We start from the raw sequence: 13,006 nt of genomic DNA on the forward strand, positions 1-13,006 counted from the left end.
TACACCAATGCATGCACCACAGGGCACAGTGGGAGGAATTAGAAGTCTGTATACAGACAGTCTGTGTACTGGGCTACAGTCTCATTGGAATCACAGAGACATGGGATAGCTCACACAACTGAAATGCTGCAAAAGAAGGACCCAGGGTCTTTAGGAAGGTGAGCAGGAGGTACACTTTATATACAGGTATCATGGGGGTGCATGGAGCTCTGTCTAGGAAAGGGTGATGAGCCAGCTGAGAGCTTATGGGTCAGGACTAGTAAGCAGACCAACATGGGTGATGTTGTGGGTGTCTGCTACAGACTGCCTGACCAAGCAGAAGTATATGAGGCCTTCTTCAGACAAATGGAAGAAGCCCCACCTTCACATTCTCTGGTCCTCATGGGGGACTTTTACCATGCCAATAGCTTCTGGAGGGACAACACAGCAGGGCATAAGCAATCCAGGAGGTCTCTGGTACGCATCAGTGACAATTTCCTAACATAGTTGATTGAGGGGAAAACAAGGAGAAGCACTCTGCTAGACTGTATGTATAAAAGAGGAAGGATTGATCAGGAATGTGAAGGTTGGGAGCAGTCTTGCCTGCTGTGACCATGAGAAGGTAGAGTTCAAGATTCTGAGATGAGGAAGCAGGGCAAAAAGTAGGATTAACAACCCTGGACTTCGTGTGGGCAGACTTTGGCCTCTTCAGGTATCTGCTTGGAAGAATCCCATGGGATGCAGCCCTGAAGAGAAAAGAAGTCCAAGGAATCTGGTTGCTATCTAAGGATCATCTACTCCATGCTCAGCAATGGGCCATCCTAACAAGCAGAAAATCAAGCAAAGGCAGCAAAATCCAGCTGGAAGCTAGTCACTAGTACTGTATCCTAGGGGTCAATACTGGGTCTAATACTGTTTAACATCTCCATTAATGATCTGGATGATGAGACCTCACCAGATCTGCAGATAATACAGAACTGGGAGAGGATGATATATCAGAACTGCCATTCAGAGGGACATGGACAGACTGGAAAACTGGACAGAGAGGAACTTCACGAAGTTGAACAAAGCGAAATGCAAAGTCCTGCTCCTGCGGATGGTAACTCCATGCACCAACACACAGTGTGGGTGGACTGGCTGGAAAGCAGATTTGAAGAGAACATTCTGGGGTTCATGGTGGACAGCAAGTTGAGCATGAGCCAGCAGTGTGCCCTGGCTGCAGAGAAAGCCAACAGCATCTTGTGCTGCATTAGGAAGAACGTTGCCAGCAGTTTGATGTAGGTCATCCTTCCTCTCCACTCACCACTGGTGTAGTGATCCTGACCAGGAGAGCACTACACATGGAGAAGTTAGTGATCCATATATCAGTTAACCTGAGCAGGCGCAGGTCTGTGCTGCACATGCAGCTTGGCCTTCAGTCTGTGTCATACTGCACAAACCCCTTAGCCTGAGGATGAGCTCACCCAGCTCATGGTAACAGGACCCTGCAGGCAGCTTCCACCTGGCACTGGTGATCGCACCACCTCTCTGGCCTTGCCTTTATCTGAATGTGTGGCAAGAAGTTCTCATGCAAACTTCCCTTTTGTTTAATGGTGGAAATGCTGAAGAGAGTTGTCTTCTTTTTAGAAAATCTTATAGTAACTTGAATCACCAAAATGGGCTCACCCTTTCTATGGATGGGGTTTGCATGGCATGCTGATTAGAAGCCCATTTGATGCTGCGTAACTCGGCAGTAGCTTCAGCTGTAGCTGAAGCTGCTTTGAGAAGGAGGATTGGACTGGGCAATCTCCAAAGGTCACTTTCAACCTCAACCATTCTGCAAACTCCCTGTTGGTGACATGGCAGCACAAAGCAGTGCAAGAAAGAAAAGGGTGGCATCTGATCGAGGCCACAGAGCTTCTGGTGAGGTACAGAGCTGGTCTCAGCCATGCTGTCCCATGAAACATCTGCCTGGGAACTCAGGTTGTTCTGGGGATGCAACCTGGAAAAGGATGGAAAGGCCAAGCAGTCTTAATGTTTTCTTTCTGGATAAGCCGCTGTTTAGATGCCCCTTAGTGCATCACAAGACCAGGATGGTTTGAACAGTCAGGGAACAGATGCCTTCAGAAAGGTGCTGAGGACACTGTCACAGACCAATGCAGGAACAAACCATGGTCCATGGCATGATGAGAGCAACATCAAAGCCCTTGCAGAGATCAATAATAATAAAAGAAACATCAAAGCACTTACAGAGATCGAGAATAATAAAAGAAACAAGGTGCTTTTCTGTATCAGCAGGCACCCTAGAGCAGCATGAAGGTTAATTTGGGACAGTCTGGGTAGACAAGTCAGAGACTGAGAGATAAAAGGAGCAGTTGCTGAAAAAAACCTGATAAAATAAATAGCTACAAGCAGGTATTTAAAGTTCTGAAAGGATTTAAGGATTAAGTGGCTGCACTTTTAATGAAAGCGGGTAAATCTCATTAAAACTAGTGGCACTGCTGTAGAACAGGGAATATCAAACACTGTACTTAACCTCCTGGCAGGGTGAAACATGCCCTGGGCTCCAGTGATTAAGAGTTGCATTTTAACTGGCAATTAAAGTGTTAAAGTTTTACCTTGGTTTCCTGGAATAATTTAATAGGACTTACTAAATAGCCCTTATTTCTTCAGCTGTCTGACCTGAATGGTTTAACGGCATGAGGAATAATCATGTGAATCATGACAGCAACTGTCCAAAGGTCCAACAAATACCCAGCAAGTTTTACAAACCAAAGGTGTGTAAAGTCACAGAAATACCTCCCACTTCTTCCTCTCCAGAGCTACCCCCATACTTCATACACAGTGAAGAGGTGTCACTGCCTCTTTCCCACCCTGTGATAGGCACAATCAATCAGCAGCTTTTATGACCTGCAAAATAGCCAGGGTTGGCATACTGGCCGAAGATGAGGGTTGTGGCATTACACCACTGCCAGCTATAGCTGGAGACCCCTGCGTTGGTCAAAGCCCTGTCTCAAGCTCTCTTCCCATCCCCAATGCAACAGAGCAGCCCCTTTCCCCAATACAGGTCTCATCTTGCATGTTGGGGTCTCGTGAGTCAAGGCAGAAGAAATTCAGAAGACCCACCAAAGGCAGACCATGGAAAGGGGATTTTATTACAATATTCCAATGCTTACAGTAACTGATAACTACTGACAGGGGACAAAAAGTCGAGCAACTGAGGTTTAAACCTTGAGTTTCAAAAACAACAAGTCAGGCCCAAAAGAGTGGCAAAACTTGAGACTAAAGAAATTCAAGAGTCTTTCAAGGTCATATGTGTCTGGACTCATTTTCCTTCTGGTTTCTGAACCTTTAATTCACACTAGCATCATCCTTTCCAGCATTTCACCTCATTTCTTTACTTTAACAAAAGTTTATAATTTTATTGCAAGGTCTGGTATTAGCCACAGAGCTGGGAAGAACAGCAACTATCGCATGTTTCCTAATAAAATCAAGAGAGCTGGTCCAACATGCATTGACTTCCCTAGTAGTCTCGCTCCCCTGTCTGTGGGCAGACTGAACTGAAAAGTCTGCTTAGAAACATTTTTATTTTTGTTCAACTAAATCCACACTGCTGAAACGTAAATGTAAGTTTGAAAAGAGCTGTCTAAAAGTGGAAGTGCTGGACACAAATTTGCATAGGAAATTAAGGAAATATTTTGCAACAAAAGAAAGAAAATGTGTCAAAGATATAGCAATTTTTTTGGAGTAATTTCTTCAGGAAACAAGACTTACAGATGCACAGTCCGTGTGCAGGTTAGTGCAGGCATCTACATGCTCCATCATTCTTTCCAATTGCTTCTGGACCCATGGACAGCTCCAGCTTAGTCTGATACAAGTTTAAAGGTTTCCATTATAATTAAGTTCATGCATCCTTCCTGAAAACAATCAGGAAGAAAAGGGCTTTGTCAGGATGCTCACTGAACAAACAGACTCTATAATCTGTAAACATCAAAAAGAGAAAAGGACAGTTTCTGTTTCTTTCCTTAAGTTTATGCCTGGAGAGAAAAGAGGTCCAACGTGGTGGTTATTGTTGGGAAATGTGTTTACATTGTCCTGAGCCAGAGTCATAACTATAATTAACATTAGAAGTCAGTGTTAAAATGCATTAAAAAAAGCACATTAAAATGTTCTTTTACACACAAAACATAACCTGAAAGAAACAAGATTAAGCAACAACTCATCAAATTGTCAGTTTGCAGAATCAACTTTAAAGTTTAATACCAACTTTATTACTGTGTCATTTAATTGTCCTATTCCTTAACAAACTTCGTAGAGTATGTGTAGAGTATCCCCACCTTGGGATATATTATTGTAATACATTCTGTTCAGTCTACATAACTTTGTACTTACACTACAATATCATTTATGCTCATGCTTACTCTATTGTTCTAGCAAGTCAAAAGAATTTTCCTTCACAAAATATGATCAGTAGATGATGTCAAAAAATGTTAATAGTCTAATATCATCCCAGTTAGAGTGAAGGAGCACATCAGAACTTTCATTACCTTGTTACCTGAGTAGCCAGAAAAACACACACTTTGTATGTCAGGGAATTTCATGCCATCCCATCAGCAATTTCTATTAGACTAAGAAGTTTTCAAACTAAATAAAACTCATCGCAGCCATCCAAGCCCCGTTTTCCCATTTTATATAGCTATATTTTTTAATATATTTTTTCCCATTCATCTATCTAATTTCCCATTTTTATATAATAGCAACAGAAAATTAAAGCTCACATCATCTTCAGCAACTAGAAACCATTTTTTACAGTTCTCACAGAATGACTTCTTTTCCTTTTTAATGTATTTAAGAGTTTGGGAAATAATTATGTGGAAAAGAGAATGGGGTAAAGAACTAAATGATTAAGAGATAGATAAGCAGTCCACTTTTGTTAAAATTAATCTTAAAGGTATTTCTGTAGACATTGTTTGCTGAAGCCAGTAGCTAAAATATTTAACAATTAGCTCAGTGATGCCATAGAAGTTGATGTGACTAATAATTAAAAAACCTCCTTAGGAACAGATTTTTGTTAAAAGTTCAAATGTTATACTTTTGTCTGTATAGCAGGATAAGATATGCAATCATACATAGTATTGGGCCACCTAGTAATTTATCATAGAAGATAATATTGTTCATTGGATGAATCTTACCCAAGGCAGGACTGGAATTCTAGCACGAATTCAGGAGGGATGAATGATAACAAATACCTAGAAAATAGAGGTGTCATAGAAATTAAAGTCTGCCATCTACTCTACCACACTCAAGCAAACTTCAATTACATTCCCCAAGGTAAAAATTCTATTTTGTGCTTGAGCTGGTTGGAAAAACTTTGCCAAAGTTGCTGGTTTTGTGAGGGTTTTTTTTAAACAAAATCTTCTGATCTGAAACTATACTGAAATAAGATGACTTCTTGCAGTCAGCCATATTTGTCTTCTTTTTGGGGAGAAGAGAATTCCAACAAAATGAAAATGCTGATTTGACATATTAGAACAAAGTATTTCAGGTTTAGGTTAAACTTTTTTTAATAGTTTTGTTTTATGTTGAATTTGGAGTGAAACTTTTTAAATGAATGACACCATCTTTTTCAAATTTCTTTTTTTTTTCAGAAAATCTTTAAGTGCCAAGCTTGCAACAATTCTTTTTGTCATTTTTACCTTCTAATTCTCCTCTCAAGTTGGAAAAAACCCTGAAGTTTCTTAAAGTGAAGAATATTTTCTGCCACCACCAGTTGTGTTTAAGGCAGCTACAATTAATTAGAAGCAGCCTAGACATGTCGCAGAGGACAGACAATCTTCTCCAGTTTGTCCACTACATCTCTGACAGTGTTTCTTGATTTCACTGCTGTTGGATGTTATTTTCTACTTTTTCTATTTTTTTTCCTCCCTCAACATTCCTCCTAATAGTTTCTAAAAATATGGTGTTATCCAGGATTTAATTAAAAGTGTACAAACAGAGAAGACCCTCAATGGAAAGCGGACCATCACCAAGTAATAAAGTCCAACAATTAAAGCATAAAAAGCCTAAGAAAGCTTAGATTGAAATCCATATGCATATTATCTCAGCATACTGATGTATAAATAAATAAATAAAAAGTGGTCTGAGTTAAAAATACAGAAGAGTGTCAAAATAAAAATAAGCAGTTATTTCTATTAATATTAGCATGCAGAAACACTGGCTTCCTATGGTTTTAAATTTAACAGTAGGTTGATTTTTTAGCACTTGAGAGGAGTAAATGAGACTGAAGTTTTCCTTGTGGCGAGGTAACTTCTGCAAGTTCCCTCCCTTGTGTTGCTTCTGGTAGGTGAAACCTTCATTTGAGGCACATCTCTCCTGTGTTCTCTACCTGACTGTCTGCTTTCACAAAACTTGAAGGCTTTGAACAGTAAGACCTCTGTTCCTCTTGGTTAGACCTGCTGCAGGGTCAATGAACACTGAGGAGCAAAAGCACATGCAGCCTGACTTTGTGAACTCACTCTCCACAGGAAACAAGGAAAATTGCATGGACTGACTGAAACATTGTTTTTCTCCTGCAGATATATTTACTTTTTAAATAAACAATTATTTTATGTCTTTCAAAATAATTTGTGTTTTCCCAAAGAGAAATTAAAAAAAAAAACAACAAACCATGAGGAATGGGTACCATTCCCTGTATTCACATGCACACATACTGATTTTTGTGAAACTTTTCACTGTTATTTTGGTTTGGAGGCAGGGAAGGAAGGTGAGGGAAGTGTTTCAATTACAGTTTTGGGAACAGGTGTACTCACTTGTGATGGGTTGTCCCAAATCAGCACCCTCAAAACAAAGGTACATATGCAGGAAACAGCATGAAATGATTGCCTACTACAGCATGAAACTACTGCCTTATATACTCTCTTTCAGATGCGTTTCCGCTACAGTTGGCCTGTCTTTATGAGATTTATGCTTTAAATCTATTCTTTTCCCAAAACAATGTCTGTCATGTTATTTTAACAACAAACTCTGCTCGGCATAGGATCCGCCAGCCCCATTGCTGGGATGACACAACTAAGGAGAAAGTACATGTCAAGAAGGTTCCTTGCACGGTATCTTTTTCCTCCCCATGCTTGGCATCCAGGGAACGCATTCCACTCGTCTGAAAGTGATGTATAGCACTTTCTTCGTAACCTGGCTCTGAGCTATGCCAGAGCGCATCCCCCTGCGGGACCAGCAGAGCAATCCCATGGCCAAGGGCAGACCACGACCTGCCTGCAGCATTAAATAATTGCTGTCCGTTAGCCCAGCGGTACCAGCAGCACCAGGCCCAGGCGTACCTAGCCCCTCAAAATAAACAGTTATCACACAATCAAGGGTCAGCATCAGTTAAACAGGCTTCTGCTAACAGATTCTGCCTTTCCTATGGCAATCCTTTCGCAGTTCTGCTTTCAGCTCTGTCTCGCCTCATTCGCTTTTGCGCTTAGTGAAGTCTGATGACCCCAGACTGTAACCAGGTAGGGCCGTTCCCCATACCGAAGGGCACCCACTGCTCAGTCTCATTTAAAAGATGCTTTGGCAGACTCCTGTTTGTCAGCTAGCTTCCTTCCCCCTCCCATTCTCTCCGGTTTTGCTCATTCCTCCAGTGAGACTTAGTGAAAAGTTGTAGATCATCCTCTCCTGACACAGTCACCTTGAGCAGCAGCACAGTTAACGACGTACAGTCTTAAATATTGACATTTCTCAGTGAAATGCACAGTACTCATCCTCACAGTATCATAGCAGGGTCTGTACAAATGCAATCTGCCATATTTGCACCAGCAAGATATTGTGAAGGATTCTTCTGTTACAGTGAAAAACTTTGGTTTATGTTTCTGATATGTTTAAAACTCTGGGCAATTTGACACAGTCCTTGAAATACTGCTCGTTACAGTGTCATGCTTTGGGAAACAAACCATCTCTGGAGGCTTCAAGCAGTCAGCTACTTTTACAGTTTCTATATAGGAAGGAAGCAGAAGAACAATATGAGAAAGAAAATTTTTTTATGCCCATTTGTTCATCTTGTACCAAAGAGAAGGATGGAAGGATTTCTCTCTGAAGGATCAAACGACAAAGGAATAGAAGGTGGAGGTTGGTTTGTGCCCTGCACCTCAGAGCACTATCAACTGGCCTGGTTGGAGTATTAAGTAAAAGAGCAGTGGAACTGGTAGGACGTTGTCTGCTGAGGCGTGGAGGGTGGGATGCTGGAGACAGTGGAAGGCAAAGGCAAGCTATGAATTTGGACTGGCTTCTTTTCTTTCATGACACACACGTGCTGCTGGGCAGCCCAAGAAGCCATCTCAAACTGATGCTTCCCCCCTGCACAATACCTTCTCTCTTCAAGAAATGTTAAGCTTCACTCCTTTCTGTTCACCTCATGCACACTTTTGGAGGTGTACTGAGCATTTAGGACTTGCAGACGAACTGGAAAAAAGCGTGACAGTCACACTGCAGGGTCTCAGCATTACAGAGCTGGGATAATGAAGGGGAAGCCACTGAGTGGCGCATCTGCTTCTACTGTTCCTCACATTCAAGAATGCATGCTGCAAGGTTGCGAGGTGTCAAACAAACATGGCAAACTAAGTAGGTTCTTCTCTTCAAGTCCGTCATAACAGACCAAAGCATCCAACTTTCAGAATAATTTCAGTTCAGTATCTTCCCGATCACCAGGGGGAAAGGAGGAAACTGTTGCTGTTGAGTTACCTCCCAGTTCCCTTGCATCTTTGCAGTCCTCCACCAGCGCAAATAAAATTCATATTGACTAATTTTATAATCCCACTGCAACCCATTGCAACACACTTGTCTGATGATAATAGCTGGAGTTTGTCACAGCAGGGCTGGGTCAAGCCGGGCCTCCCTCCGAAAATCTGCCAGTTTGCAGTCTCTGAATCATGGCTGCTAACAACTGTATTGCTTATCAAAAAATGTTACTCTGATTTTTTATGTGGGTGGATGTCTATTCAAAGCAAATAGCTTGATTTGTTGACTCATTTTCTCTAGATAATCATGTATTTTCATATTTATCACACAATCACCAACTTCCTTACTGTACATGAACATAAACTTATTTGAATTTCAAGCATTGGGGATCGGCCAAATTACAAAACTAATAGTTTATTTTTTTGTCCAACATTACCAAACAAATAATGGCAACATTCATATTGTCTTTACTTCCTTAAACATCTACCTGTAGCTGCCAGCACAAGGTAAATAAACTAGGATAAATCTTGTTTCCCTGTTCTAGAGAATCCTGCCTTCTTTTGCCCTCCTTTCATAGGCTTTAAAGACCATCCAATCAGCAATAATTGTGAAAATAATTCTAAGGTTTCAGGAATCAATACTTCCATTCCAAACCATACTGTTGTTTTAGAAGAACAACGTTAAATTAAGGCTATTACATGTTCACTTACACAAGCAGTACCCATCGCGCACACAGTTTTAAGGCACATTCAAGGTACATAAGGAAGATACTCTGAAGTGAGGTATACCCTAGAACGGCAAGTAACAGCATATTTGCCCCATGTGAAGTAGGAGGCAATTGGTCCCTCGAGATAGAAGCTATCTCACAGTGTAGTGCAAAATCTCACAACCAGGCAGCTACCCTAGAACTCACACACCGAATTTTCCTCTCTTTGCTTATCCCACAGCACTAAGTGTGTGTGCCATCATCATCCTGTTCTCAGGGCTTTTTCCTTGCAACCCCAAAGACATACTTTTAATTGGGGGGTGTTAACCACAGACATTTAATAAGCAGTGATTACTTGAGCTTTAATCTGTTCTGCAGGTTCTTCTAAAAGGAACTCACACCTTCAGGGAGAAAAATCAACCCTCATGACACTTTTCTAAGTTATAACCAGAAGAATTTTTTTCCTCCTAAAGAGCAACAAGCCCTGTCAGTGTGACATAGGTAACAAACCGTGAATCTAATTAAGTGTGCAATTATACAGCAGATTGCAGCACCGTATGCTATTACTTAAATCAGCTGACTTGCATGCCAGAAGCATGGCAGTCCCAGAAACATGGCACTCGAAGCAGACTGAGCTGAACACACTAGAGACCATTTCCAGTGGGGGTGAAGAATAAGCCAGGCTCAGTTCACCCAGGCTGATGGCACCTGCACGCATCCAACAAAAAAGACAGCAGACGCACAGAAATTCAAAGTCTAAAGGAGATGCAGAAGCAAACTTGGGCAACCCTGCGGTGTGACAGCTATCACACGGAGTTTTCTTGCATCATAGGCTTGTACATATTTGTCTCAGTCTTTTTTGGATGTGGCTCTCAGTGTAGAGCTCTAATATTACATCTCTTTTTCTTGAAATATGGTGAATTGACAATACCTTTTCAAAGTTGTCTGTGTAAGACAAGTATTTCCCCTTTACCAAACTCCTCTTCCCCAAAAAGCAGTAGTTTTGGGATGTGTGCCTTTACACCATGCAGTTCCTAGATTTGAATACTGACACTCACATAAATAACATTTACAGTGAGAATCTCTGTTAAACAATCCACACAAAACGGAGGGACACTTACAAATCTCCCTTGAACCACTGTAACAGAAATACACGTGGCATTAAAAGCAAACAGCTATCATGAAACTGAACTCGGAGCTCTGTGTGGCCAGCACAGTAGGGCTCAAATAAATGTGGGTTTGCTTCAAAGCTGCTGCCACTATCATTGTTGCTTTGGGCACTTAGCAACAGATAGAACATTTCTGGGGAATTTTGCAGGCAAACACACACACACACACTGTAGGGTACCTTTTTGCCTTGCCTGGGAGGGGAGTTTGGGAGGACTAGGGACTGCAAGTAAATTCACGGTGAAGAGCTGGAAAAACATGCTCTGAAGTAACAGCGAGTCTCCCAAAAATCAGAAAAAAACTCAGCTTGAAATCTGATCTAAGATTGCAAACACGACTGATAACTACCACATCTCTGTAGACAGAATTTACCAACGTTGGGGAAGTACAAAACAATTGCTGAAATCACATTTGCTACAAGGAGTTGAGCTGAACGCTGAAATGCCGTTAGTGCATGGTTTCAAGGACAAAGCTTTATGCAAAGCCCCGGTGCCATACTTTCCAGGCATGAGGGACAGGACATGACCCTGATCTACCCTGTGTGATTGATGGACCCTCTTTCTCATTGGCAGTCTTCAGGCTTGCATGGTTTACTGAGGGTTTCTGGGTGGCTGACTGTGGGCGGCTCTACCTTTTAGTCCTCTCAGGGCTGGTAATTAATTGTCAAACTGGCGCATGTCCTCACCTCACCTGGATCTCTCAGCAGAAGGGAAAAGGACTCCCAAGCCTGCAGAAGATTTCAAAAACCCATGTATTCATAGGTTCTGCAGCAGAAAAAAAAAAATTAAAACCACACTGTGCTGGAAGATGCGTGCTGGAAAACAGGTATATAGCAGCTTAAATAGGGTGAATAAAGCCCAGGAATATCAAATCAAACCAGAGAATAAAGTGAACTGCTTGTGTCTTGTGGGGAAATGGAAAATTGTCCTGTGACAGGAACAGGCATAGTGCCAAACAGATGAAACCACTAGTAAATGATCTAACTTTCTGAAAATTGTAATTTTTCTGCCAAACTTTCCTCTGCTTAATAAGCTACTCTTGCTTTTGACACAAGACAGATAAAATTTAAATAATCCTTTGGTTAAAGGTTGCCCACTGATCCTGATGGGATTGCTCTCAATGCAAGCAGAGTGCTATACCCCACTGTTAACACATATGTTTAATGCTTCAAAAGGGCTAGTTTCACAAAGAGGGAGGAAAAAGAGTTAAGTCTAAATTTACCTCCTGACTTTGGAAAAGTCAGGCAAACAAATGTGAATGAAAGCAGTGGGGGTTTTTATTATCTTACTATTGATTATCACAGTTCCATCACACATGATTTGGTCAGAACTAAACAAATCTCCCTGTGACAGATTAAATGATTCTGCCCTCTGATTTAGTTTCCCCTTAAAAAGACTGACAATTAATAGTCCCTTAAATAGCTCCTGTCTCTAGACTGACTCTTCTCCCCATTCTACTAGACACTAAAGAAAAAAAAAACCCTTTTTTCCTCTTCTAATTCTTCCTCCCAAGGTGGATTCCTGTTGCACAGGCAGTAAAGCCAAGTTTGCTTGAGCACAAAACCAAGGAGGAAAGCTTTACTGTTCTGCAGAGGCCACAAGAGCTTACCTGCACAGCAGTATGTACCTCGGTCCTTCTGTTTATATTTGCTCTGAATTAAGCTGTCCCATTCCTTTGCAGCCACACATCCATTAAAACTCCTGCCTAATATCTTACTATTTACTATCCGCCTTCAGCGTATGGTACTGCAGTATTCTCACACTACTTTGCAGGAGCTGAGGTGATTTTCTGCATTTCTGAAAGTTTGGCTAATGACTGGTTTTCAGAAGAGATCCAACTTTATGCTGTGCCACAATCATAGCTGCCTTCTTGTGATACACCATGGAAGTAGAGTCCTACCTCTGCTGCTGGCTTGCTGAGGAATCACACATCAGCTGCTTCATCATGCAGTGAATTTCCAAGTTCAAGAGTATTACTAGTGAGAGCAATGTATTACTACTGTAGCACCAAAAACATTGAGTTGTTATTTATGCCTCATTAAGCATCACCAGAAAGCTCTAGTGTGAAAGCTGAGTTCTTCTCTTATGGCTACTCTCTTTCCTCATTACAAAATTAGCCAAAAAGTCACTTTTGAGGGGCTTCAGGAAATTAAAAAAAACCTCATACTTGAAATAAATCAAAATATTTGAAACATTTTGTTTCAGTGTTGACCCCTGTGTATAACTAGAGGTCATACGTTTAGAACCAGAAAAATCTAGATGTTCTGGAACATTTTGATGTTTTCCAACCTCTAAGTTCAAAATAAAATTGTTCAAATGTCCATTACATTCTATTGAAGTGACATATGAAGATGGAAAAATGATTACGTAAATACTTTTTATTCATTGTCTCCAGTAGGCCAGATTTTCATTTCAGTTGTCCTGGCAAAATTCCCAATGTCTT

The sequence above is a fragment of the Haliaeetus leucocephalus genome, unplaced genomic scaffold (genome assembly GCF_000737465.1).
Source record: "Haliaeetus leucocephalus isolate CR32 unplaced genomic scaffold, Haliaeetus_leucocephalus-4.0 Scaffold473, whole genome shotgun sequence".
Classification (NCBI taxonomy): Eukaryota; Metazoa; Chordata; class Aves; order Accipitriformes; family Accipitridae; genus Haliaeetus; species Haliaeetus leucocephalus.